The following is a 12,015-nucleotide window of genomic DNA, read 5'->3' on the forward strand; positions in this document are numbered from 1 at the left end:
CCTCGTCAACAACGCGAGTTTATTCGATCTGCTACATTCGACACATCTATGACGTCAAACAATTCTACGTCAATTTCTATTCTAAAGGTACTCGAAACCTATCTTTTACACCTATGCTTTTCTATAATCTTAGCAGCCATTTGATGTTGCTGACTTTTGCGATGCTTGGAAACGTCCGCCCGACTTAACTGCTTGCAAGAAAACCGTTCGTATTTGTTGCGAAGGAAGCAGCACTTTCCTACGACGTTTACACCTGATGATAACCTAGTAAGCTTCCATTACTTTACTTTACCTTATCTATCTACGGCCTCTTACTATCCTAACCTTGACTATTCTAACCTTCTCTTCCTCTTATTCTCAGCTTGCATAAGTCAGTTAGAGAAAATCGAACCAGAATATTCAGAGCTTAAATAACAAAACTTGGATTTACCCCCTAAAACAAGGAAATTTACCCCCCGTGGTAAATTTATCCCAGGTTAAGAAAGGCTGAACTAGACTAAACAAAAAATCAATTCCAAGGATTTGTATATCATATAAGTTGATGTAAAAACGAAGTAGCCTATATTCCTATCAACAAGGCCTTAGATCAAGTTATTCTGCTTAATTTGTAATGTGTAGGCTATAGCAATGTTTCTTAATCAGGTGAATGGTTCACCCCAGGGTGAATAAAATTTTTGCAGGGGTGAACCAACGAAAAGGGTTGTATAAGGGTGATCCGTCAGAAATGGATGATAGCTTGCAAGCAGGGCGGATATTCCGGATGCTGTTGTAGAGAAACGACGCATATCTGTTTGTGTTTGTAATTATAGCGTGTTCCCCTGGTAAAGTGTTAAATATTTCCCCTCGATACTTTTTTGTTATTCTGGCCGTTCTGGCAAATCCAGACGGAATTTCGAATTAGCTTATCCCCAACGCAGTCGCTCTTGTGCTATATAGTGTCACGTTGCTGCTGGGTTAAAAACAACAGTCAACGATGCACTCCTTACTGGCAACACGTGTTTTTACTGCGCTGTAAGCTATTTTATTGAAAGCGAACTAAGCTGAGTTTTGTGAATGTAGGCCTACAATAAATCTATAAGCGACCTGGCAGTGTGCACTTTGAAATGCAATGACAGTTTGTTTTAGTTTCGATATAGTGGAGTCCAGATAGTACGGTGGTCATTCAGAGGCGTAGCTAGGGGGGTGCGGTGGGGTACATATGTCCCCGGGCGCCAAGGTACAGGGGCGCCAAAATGAGGCTATCAAAAGCCAAAATGAGGCTGCTTCTTCTTCAAATACAATGTTCTATTAAGATTTGAATCGTTTTTTCGCATAAAGTAAGGTTTATTATGCAAATGTAATAGAAAGTGTGATTGAACATGGAGGAGGGGGCGCCAATTTTATAGTTTGCCCCCGGGCGCAAAATACCCTGGCTACGCCTCTGTGGTCATGTCCCCCTGTTGAAATATACATTGGTGACCCCGACGTGATATGAACATGCAAATAAACCCTTCTGAATTAAATTTTATGCATACTGTCAGGTTGCGTAGAAACTAGAAAGTATGAATTAATTTGGTTTGCTAGCCCAGTTTCTCGCTCGTAAGTATTTTTAGGCTACGCCGATCAGTTATGATTTGTTGAAACGTTTGTTACCAAGATTATGACAGCGTTATTGCTTTTCAAGTTGACATTTGATTAGTTGTAATGCAGAGAAAAATCGCTTGAAGCTTTAACTTTAAATTGTTAGTTAGGCTGTTATAGTTGTTGTTGCAAAATTATGGCCCTTTTTGGTAAAGTTTTTAAGGTGAAAATATTACGATCGAGGTTGAACACTTCATATATGGAACGTTTTTGCAAACTTATAAGTTACATTTGCGCTCGCTTATAAATGCAGTTTTCTTAGAAATCATGTTTTATCAAATACGTAATTTTCTGCGATTCGCGCGTAACATTGTGCAGTCTCATTATGACTCGATTTCCTTTGCGCACAATTTAGGGATAGCAGAATGTTTCTAGAGGTTATATATCTTACGAAATTACTTTTTGATAATGCTTTGTGGCGTCTTCTTTAAACACTTTCAGTTCCGACCTATCGTTAATCCTCTCCTGACATGCATGTAGCCTGCTTTGTGGTACGCAAAGAATATGTAAGAAATATTGTGCAGCCTTGGACCACCCTGACTTAAGAAATCAAACTCACTAAAAAGCCGAAAAAATTGCCAGTAGGAATTGGCGTAAAGCAGTGTCATATGTTAACCACAAGAGAGTAAAGTTTCACAACAATGGCAATTTTAATATTATATAAGTTTAGTTACGAAATAAATAAAATGCATTATATTTATTGAATATGTGCCACACTTATGCGGCTTTTGGGACTACCAAACATGACTGTGCAACACTAGAGTAATCATTTAAAGTTTTGTTTAAGATTAAAATTAGTCGACTGTATCATGCAGTATGGAAGTTGGGTTTACAACATATAATAGGCTATAGGTACATAAAATTGACAATAGGCTGCTTACAGCACAACAAATGGTATAAGGGTGAAAAACTTTAGAAATTTCTTGTGTTTTACCCTTTAAATAATGTGCTCATTCTTTGACCAGAACTTGGTCGATTTAAGTGAAGGTTCCGAATCAGGTTTCTAACTTGCATAATAGAAAACTAGTAAATTAAAAAAATATTTTAAATATATAAATAGTTTTATGCCAGCAAGTCACAAATGAAACATCGGTTACTTGTAAGTTTTGTATAACTAGACCAGGGCTTCCCAAACTGGGGGTTTCTCATGGAGTTAAATTTTTATACAAAAGTGCTACATGTATAAATAGTTATTTATTCTGTTTGGTATGCTAATGGCAAATGTAATGCACATTACTTCAATAAATGCGTGCCAAAGCAGACATCGAGAAATGCTATGTTTTAAACTGTTAAACCTAGTGGGTAGAGAAAGTTTAATATAATAAAAGCGGTCACAGACTGAAAAGTTTAGGTAGCCCGGAACTGGGTAAACTTCGCCCATGGGCGGTCTACAGTTTAAACTTTTGTTTATACGAAAATAAATAATCCAATGCAGTGGTTCTTAACCAGGGTTCGAAGCAGCTGTTTCAAGGGTTCGGCAAGAACGTTCTCTGAAACATAAATGCTATTATTTCAAGCTATTTTGTATGTGCCAAGGTGTCATGTAACGAAATAAATTAAAAGTTTGGCCAATTTAACCTATATAAATTCAAGTTTATAATTTGATTATGCCCAGTTTCAGCTGCTAGGAGGAAGAAACGAATACTAAGCGAAAATTTGGGATTCGACCAATACCTATACAATACATGCCTGGACACGACTGCGATTCGTCAAAAATGCTTCTGCCGTGTTACGCTTCACTGAATTTACCACGCCTCGTTGATTTCTTAGCGCTCTTGGCCTCTTGGTATGTTTTTTACCACAGTTATTATTAGTCTTGTGCTTTAATATGGACAAAACCGAGGATTTTGATGACGAAGAAGGGTTGGATGAAGCCTTGGAGCAAATACTTATTGAAATAGAAATGGATATTTCGTCAAACCAAGCAGACGAAAAGTATATATGCGAATCGTGTAAAAAATCCTTTTGTACATCACGAGGTCGTCAGTCTCATATCAATAGACTGCATATTGTTTCGGAATGCGACGCCATCACTATTGATAAATTAATGTCTCTTTGGAAAATTGCTGAAGAAAAATGTAAAATATACGTTTCTTCATTAACATTAAAAAATTTCGAGTTAACTTTGGATAGTGTATTGCAAATTTATAATCAAAATATAAAAATGGAGGATTTTAGCCAAAATTTTATGTTGACGGTTCACAATCAAAACTTAAATACCAGGTCAGTGCTGATAGAGCTTTTTCCAGCTTTGTTGAAGGAAAAGGGCAAAAATTGCACTGATTTTGAAAAACAACATGCTTCCATCAATGATACTGAAAGAGATATTTGCTACTACATAGGGGGGAGAGTTCTACGTTCCCTGTATTACAAAACGGGCAAGGTTTTAATTCTGCAACTAAAAGGAGAAAATCCCAGCAGTGTTAAAAATCTTTGGGGTATAAATGAAGTTGCAAAAAATATTTTTCTGCAGTCTGAATTAAATGTAAAATCAGTACTTCAACAGGAATCTGCACGTGAACTTGATCCTGCATTGATTGCCGAAGAAGTTTTGCTTTCACAGAAAAAGTTAATTGAAAAATGGGTTCAAGACTTGCCAGTGGATGTCAACCAAACGCATTACTATGTGTTTTCAATTTTGTCTAATATTATTAAAAAATATGTCCGGACTAGAGGGCATTCATATGCCACCCACTTTACACAACTGTTTCACAGAGCCCAAGTGTTAAAACGCAAAGTTCAAAAAAAAGCAAAAGGTCAGGGTGCATCATATCGTCAGCAGTTGGCTTCTTCATCAAAATCTACAGTTTGATAATTTCAAGCTACATAACTGCTTTCATAGCAACAGCCAAGAGTAACCAGTTTAATTTTCCATAGTTTCCGAATTTGCCTATGGAGCTATGGGTTTGATATAAGCCTTGATTCGACGAACGCTTGCAGAATAACATAGGGGTTCGACAGGTTGCCAAAGGTTAAAAACCACTGCTCTAATGGTTTGCGTTACCAAATTATATCATTTTTTTTAATTATATTTGTCATAATGATCCTACCAGAGGTTAGTTGTATCTTTAAAAGGAATAGACTGACTATTGTTTTATTTTCCCAGTTTACTGTTGATATGTCATTAAGCAATGTCCAACATAATTTCAGAATGGCTGAATCACAGTTATAAATGAATATGTGTTCGTTTAACTAGTAAATATAAGCAAGTTCTATAAAAATAAAGCAAGTGGATAAGTTTAACATTATAATAACATATTCCAATACTGAGCAATATTATATAATTTGCAATAGTATTTACTGAATTCAGTGACATCTGGTAACTACTTATTTTGTAACTACCTTACAGATGTTCTTGCTTTACTCGCACGAAAAGCACACCAATAATGATATTTGCTAAGTAATACACACAGCAAACTGAGGTGCAAAAACATTTCGTTTGAACGATGCTTTCACAAAGAGTTTGGTATCAATTTTCAGTGTATGGTATCGATTTCAATGTGACTAAATTTCTAACACTGGAACAAGTATAGAAATCTATTTAGAGCAGCAGTACAACATAAACTTAGCGCAATGAACTTAAATAGAAAAATCATTTGGTCATTTTTGTATGTAGAGCAAAAAAAATGAAGTGGTAGAAAATAGAAGATAGATGTATTTATTCGGAATATCGAACGCAAAATTAAAAAATAATACAAACACACTGCAAAATCAGAGTTCTGAGTTTCCAGGGGGCAGCGAAATGCTGTTAGGTAAATCGAATCAGCTGACTCATGTTGTAAGTTCTATTCGCACTAAAATGTTATAAGGAATGGATCTCATTTAACGGATGGACAAATGGCGTAAACACATAAAACCATATTGCAAACAAGAAATAAATACACAATACACGTTACATTTTAGCAGCGAAACAAAAACAGCAATAATGAAGAATAATAACTACAGGTCAATGTTGCACTGAATATGTGAATAATAGAAATCACCTTGACCCTTGCACGATAAATGTCGACCTTAAAAGAACTACAGATCAACACCGAAAAAAAAAACATTACCAACCAACGACATATAAACAGTTTTGTTGATGTGTCGCTGTACCATCGGTCCTAAATAGTCCTTGTTTATGAATTTAACGATGCGTGACCAGGGCCGGATTAAGGGTACTGTGGGCCTAAGGCTATTAACCATGGAAGGGCCTAATTTTGCAAACGAGGCTACAAAAAGTAGTAAAAATCCATACATGAAAAATTGAAATTATTTAGGCTACTGCAAAATAACACAAACATAATATAAAAACATGTAATAAATGTAATAAAGTGTCACAGACTCATTGTAGGGGAGCTGTGGGACCAGTGGATCACTTTTGACGTTTTGGCATCTGCAGGTTTTTTATTTACCTCGTAAAAAAGGACTTTTAGGTCGTAACGTGAAGTTTAATCTACCCTTCAACATACAACAGCATTTAACTCAAAATGTAAGAAGAGAAAAGTTGAATAAGTGCACCTACTTTCTAATTAGTTAACAAATCAGTCGTTTTAAATTAAACTAACTTAGTTTTGGACTCCGCCGAGGTATTTTTTTATATTCGACTAATGTTTTGTCACTACATTCGCCGAGATAATTCCTAGATTTTTATTTTACTAATGCGTTACTATTGTTTGGCAAATACGCGTGCATAAGCTAGCTCAGTGGCAGAAACCTATTTCTAGTCGCGGGCCAAAACCAAACTAAGAAAGTCCACCGCGGGCCGCACAAAATGTTAATTAAGAATTGTGTTATTAAAATGTTAGAACAACTGTGAATCAGGCGGGTCTCGGATCTTTTGCACCTAAAGATGAGTTTAATTACGTTTACGGAGGAAGTAAAGTGTTGACGCAAACTAAAATTCGAGTCCACACCTCGTCATCCATACTACTTATGAAAAATGTGATAAAACTTCTTTGAGGAAAGGCAATAACCTTAACACTTAATCTATTCAGCGTTTGTTAACCTTTTTAAGTCCGGGCGCACCCGGCGAGCGAAGCAAGCGCGATTTTTTTGGTATCGGCATTTCTTTTAAACTTCTTGCTGTTTTTTATTACATTGCCGAAAATAAAAGAATGTTAAAATTTATATCATTAATATTTTGTTACCTACGTTTTCGGTTTGTCTGCAACGGAAAAAAAGCGCAGATCTACTTGAAAAGACAGCATCAAAACGTAAACAAACTGGACGTAGAACGAACATTCACGCGAAGCGCGAACATTTTTCGCACTTAAGTATAGTTAAAAAGTCAAAAATTAGGCCTAATTGAAATGGACTCGCGTCTAGTTTGTCGAAGAGGCGGCGGGCCGGATGAATTACATTGGCGGGCCGTAGGTTGCCGACCCATGACCTAGCTGAATATTGGCCTAAAAGTTGACCTTGAGTAAACCCGTAGCATACCCTTGCGCGTTTCACGTTGGAGTGTTCTTTTGCAAACTCTTTAGGGAAATTGAGAAATCTCTGCACCAGGCATTACAAGTTAGTTCCTTGCCCAACAGCATTTTGACGGGTTAGGCGTAAAACTTCGCGAAAAACGTAATAAAAGGATACAATATTCTACTTTGAACATCCCTACTTGCGAGTAAATCAAGGAACGTGTCAGAAAAATGAGTTACAATACGTTACAAGAAAGGTCATAATTAAAATCACAAATTTAAGTTAACAAGCAAATTTTATAAATAAAGACACTTGTAGTCGGGTTTTGCAAACTACGACCTAGCCAGAGAGTTATGCAAGTACATCACTAACTCCCTAATAATTTTACCTCTATCCATTTTCTACCCCACCCACTACCCACTAAAAACTTAAAGAGGGCCAAAAATCCAGTGCAAAAACAGCGGCGCCCTAATGGCGCCGGTCAAACTAGGGCGTCCGAACGTCGACACCAAAACGGCCCATGCCAGACCTAGCACAGCGCCCGATCGACCCATACCCTCTCTCTTCAGTTTCAGGGGCTATTTTGCCCATTTAGGGCAATATTACGATGAATTTAGGACGTATTTTGACAGATTTAGGTCTTATTCAGACGATTTTGATCTCATTCTGTACTGGGAAGTAATCTGCGTATTTAATTTATGCTTTATGCCATGGTCTTTATTCTATGGGTTTATAATTTTTTTTGCTTTAGGTATTGTTGCTTTTTAGGTTTTATTGTGTATTCCCTTAAAAAGTGATAGCACAGAACGTAAAGTTCTTAACTCGTTTGCAGCATAAATGAAACGATTTATTTACCTACTCACACACAAGGCACATATTGACTCGACTCAGTCATTAGTTTTTAAGCAAAAACTGTACTGTACTGATACTGGATCTGTATCACTATCAGCCTTACAAAAAGTTAACCTTAAAAAATTGATGGCCGAATTTTTCCAGGGCCCTAGGCTATAGCCTTATTAGCCTATTGGTTAATCCAGCCCTGTGCGTGACTGATTGTCCCGCGGGGTAGAGATGTCAACAGCCCAGCGTTTGCATTGGCTTTTTTTAGTAAATTGAAACGAAATAGCAAGCAGTTTACTCATGGATGTTTCATTTTTAAAAGTATGCTGTTGTCCGTACTTTTATGTTTGAACTAGCCTTCTAGATGTTTGTAGTGTGTTTTTAAGTGTTGAAATATATAGCTTACTAGACGAAATACCCGGCGATGGTCAGGTTAAATAGAATATTTACCATCATAATGTACGAAATCTACTTGAATTTTATCTGCTTAAACCAGGGGTCGGCAACCTACGTCCCGCGGGCCGGATCCGGCCCGCCGATGAAATTGATCCGGCCCGCCGCCTCTTTGATAAATTAGAAACGAGTCTATTTCACATACTTTTTGACTATTTTAACTACGTAAGAGCGAAAAATTTTCGCGCTTCGCGCGAATGACCATTCTGCGTCCGGTTTGTTTTCATTTTGATGCTGTCTTTTGAACTAGATTAGCTCTTTATTTCCGTTGCGCCGTAGAAGTTTGACAAGTGCGTCGCGGAAAAACGGAAAACATACTTATTCCAGATCTACTTTGACCCAAAAAGTTAACAAACACTGAGCTATAGATGAAGTGTTATCGCGTTCCATCAAAGTAGTTTTATTACACTTTTCATTCGTTGCACGGATGACGACGTGTGAACTCTTATTTTAAACCAAACAATTAAAAGTGCAAAAACTTTAAGTGCAAAAACGATCCGAGGACGCCTGATCCGCATTTCTATCATGTTAATAACACAATTATTAGTTAATATTTTGTGCGGCCCGCAGAGACCTTTCTGAGTTTGGTTTTGGCCCGCGACTAGATAAAGTTGCCGACCCCTGGCTTAAACAAAATGAAACAATCCATCATACTGTGTCTCTTTAATACCATTGCACATTACGTTGTAACATGATAAACTAATAGCCTCATGTTATAGCCCATAATTATGGAAGCTAAGTTAGGTAATCAGCATACAATCCGAAAGTAATGTTACGGAAGTGGCATAAATAATGCAAATTTAAATGTCATAACAAATTTGCTTATGCCTAAACGTTTCTACTGCGTGTCACTAAATAAAAATATCAAATCATGTCATATCGTGGGTCTAAAATCGGTTAACTTATGCTTCCCCAAATCAGAGTAACACCCCACAGCCTGTGTGAAAGCGGCATTAATGTGAAAGCGGAATGGCGTGTTTAATTCTTTGACTTATCTGTGTGGCTGTAAAGATCTAATTCTTTGTCTCCGTAATTTCCCAGTACTTTTTTCATTTGGTTAAAACAATCTAAATATAAAAAATTAACGTATAACCTAAAAAGCAGTTTTGTGTCTGAAATAGGTCAATAAAGGAAAGTCGCGAACGCGCTGTGACCATTTAATCACTAATTCACGTGCTACCAGCATTGTATAAGCTTGCTGAAGCCGCATGATATAGCCGATGATTTAAAAAAACATGGGGTATTTAACATCAAACCAAATTGCAACGTTGTGTGCTTTTCAAAATGGAGCAACTAAACACAAAACCTTGGCTAAAGACGTCTCGCATAATTTACGTAACGAAAACGCGTGACATATGTCGATGAGAAATTACTAACAAACGTAAGAAAGTCGTAGCAGCAATTGTTTAAATTCCGCGAAATTCAAGCAACTAAGTCATCACGGTAAATACCATTCTGCATCCAACGAAAAAAATCCCGTTTGAAAAGTAAATTCGCTTAGTGTTTAAACCGTTGCAACAAACGCGATATTTTGCTAACTCAGTCCAAATGTTGCGTAGTTTAAACTCGGTTAGGGTTGTTGTAAGTTTTCTGTGAAAGTGTATTAATGCCTCATAAAAGAATGTTAAGGAAAACGGTGCAATTAACGCAATATTTTGCGAACTTATATTATCTTTTACGTGGTTAAACAAACTGCAAAAAGCTATCAAACATAAAAGTATAAACTTTGCCATATGAAACTTTATTTTTACCAAGGCAACGCACTTCACGCAGGTTATTGCCTTATAAATGTGTGAAAACGCTTTATCCTTTTCGTCAAGAGGTTTTGCGAGAATTCGCACGCCCGCCCTTTCGAGATAACATGCAACCACTGTTGTGTGATGTTCTTGAATGGCACGACTAAATAATAATCGACTATAGCACACAACACTTGGCTAAGCATGTCATACATATTTTAAGTAACGAAAACCCTTGACATTTTTCAATTGACAATAACTCCCAAACGTAAATCTTCAGGTTGTAGCAGCAATTTGTTTCGACTTGCTTAATAGCGTGATATTTAAGAAATACGTAATCCCGGTGCTAAACTGCGTCAAACGTTAGAAATCCTCATTGAAAAAACAAATGCTTTCTGTTAAACTGCTGCAATGAACGCAATATTTCGCGACCTCTGCCAAGCATTGCGTGGTTAAACCCATTGTAAGAAGTCATTAGACTTTGGCCTCAATCAACATCACAACATTGCTGGGAAGGCTTGTTGTACGATATACGTGTAGGTTTCCTGATGTTTTTTCAAAGTATGTTTAGTATACGACACGTGTGGTGGCAGTATTTGACATCCAACGAAAGAAAACCTCGTTTGAATAGTAAATCTGCTTAATTGTTCAAAATGTGACAAAAATGCGATGTAGATAGTGCTAAAATTTTGCGGTGCAGCGCAGCTTAAGATTTCGAAAATAATTTGAACAACTTATTAAAGTGCAGTGCGGGCAGCGAACACAAATTTTATATTCTCACCATCTCTACCGCGAGGCGATCAGCCTGAACAAATTATATGGGCCGAAAATTTATTTTCGGGACATATCTTGTTTTTGCCGTTATTATATGGGCCGAAAATTTATTTTCGGGACATACCTTGTTTTTGCCGCTATTCTTTTTTGGTTTCCCATGGTTTCCTATGGTTTCCTATGGTTTCCTATGGTTTCCTATGGTTTCCTATGGCATGTTTCAGACCGATTTTTGTCCGAAGCTTTATAGAAGAAGTATACATCGTAGAACCTTTTGAATATGAAAAAATAAAAATTGAAAAATAAAAAATAAAATCAATTAAAAAAAAAAATTAAAACAAAATAAACACTAAGCCCCGAAAATATACCCCCTGACAAAATATACAACAACCGCAACCCCGTCTAGTCTTTTTTGGTTTGCTATGGTTTGCTATGGTTTCCTATGGCATGTTTCAGACCGATTTTTGTCCGAAGCTTTATAGAAAAAGCATACATCGTAGAACCTTCAAATTTTCAGACATGACGTAGAGTGGTTTGTAGGTGCTTTGTAGAAGTTTATGAGGCTGCACCCCCAGGGGCCTTTGCGTGGGGGGCAAAAACCTGAAATATTGCGTTTTAGCTCTTTGTAGCTAACGACTGCCATCTAGCAGCAGAAAAACTTTCATGCAGAATTCGTTCATATTCGCTTGCTTTGTCCAGCTTGTGAAGTGACGAAGCGACTTACCGCCTGCTGGGCTTTATTGTCCGCGCGTGAGACTTTCATTGTGCGAAGTGGCAGGTCCAAAACTGGGCTCGTGTGACTTGCATTTTAAAAAGAGGCTTCTCTTTAGTAAAATTACTTAATGGTCTTAAGAAACAACTTATTTTACCGCCGCAAATTTAAATGCGAAATCTGGTGGCAACTCTAATCCAACATATGAACACCAGGCCTACACAACTTAAAATTGTGTGTTGATATGTTGGATTGGAGTAACATACTATACTGGTGCAAATAGCAAATATTCTCCAAATACGATTTTTCCAATATTCTCCAAATCGTATTTCATCGTATTGTCGCGGTAATACACAAAGAGGTAAGGCCGTGAATAAAGTTTCACCCACCGTACAATTAACGGAGGGAAGCATTGCGAGTAGAGATGTTCAAAGCAGAATATCGGCGAATCATTTATAATGCTTGCTTTCAATGCGGCGTTAGTTT

This window comes from Ascidiella aspersa, chromosome 2 (genome assembly GCF_963924565.1).
Source record: "Ascidiella aspersa chromosome 2, kaAscAspe10.2, whole genome shotgun sequence".
Classification (NCBI taxonomy): domain Eukaryota; kingdom Metazoa; phylum Chordata; class Ascidiacea; order Phlebobranchia; family Ascidiidae; genus Ascidiella; species Ascidiella aspersa.